The sequence below is a fragment of the Sinocyclocheilus anshuiensis genome, unplaced genomic scaffold (genome assembly GCF_001515605.1).
Source record: "Sinocyclocheilus anshuiensis isolate Anshui unplaced genomic scaffold, SAMN03320099.WGS_v1.1 scaffold741, whole genome shotgun sequence".
Taxonomy (NCBI): Eukaryota; Metazoa; Chordata; class Actinopteri; order Cypriniformes; family Cyprinidae; genus Sinocyclocheilus; species Sinocyclocheilus anshuiensis.
In genome coordinates, this window is record NW_015539867.1 from 467,332 (window position 1) to 467,850 (window position 519).

A 519-nucleotide genomic window follows, 5' to 3' on the forward strand; every position below is an offset into this window, starting at 1 on the left:
ATTGGCTGAGAGCCTTTTCCAGGAGTGCGATATTCTAGTGATAACAGAGCTCCAACCGTTTCATCGTTTGTATCACTCCACTTGCAGTATTCCTCAGAGCAAGTGTAATGGCGGATGCCCTAATCCACTATAATTTTTATAAATAATACTATTTTTGTGTCACAGAATGTTGTTTTAAGAGTATGTAGTTGTTTAGACTTCAAATACATTTCCATTTAATCATTTAGCAGACTCTTTTATCCAAAGTGACTTAGTTACAACTGAGGAAAAGCAATCAGACCAATAAGAGATCAACAGTATGAGTGCTGTGACAAGTCTGTTAGTTTAGCATGGTACGCATAGCAAGTAAAAAAAAAAAAAAAAGATTAGAGCAAATAGAATAGAATAGAAATATGCAGTTTGTTAATAAAGATAGCATCTATTTGAAATTTTGCTTTGATGTTTTTCGGAGCTGTGAGCTCCAGGGCGTCAGCGGCCATTCAGCGCTCATAAACCCGCCGAGCGCGCCTCACCTTGGTC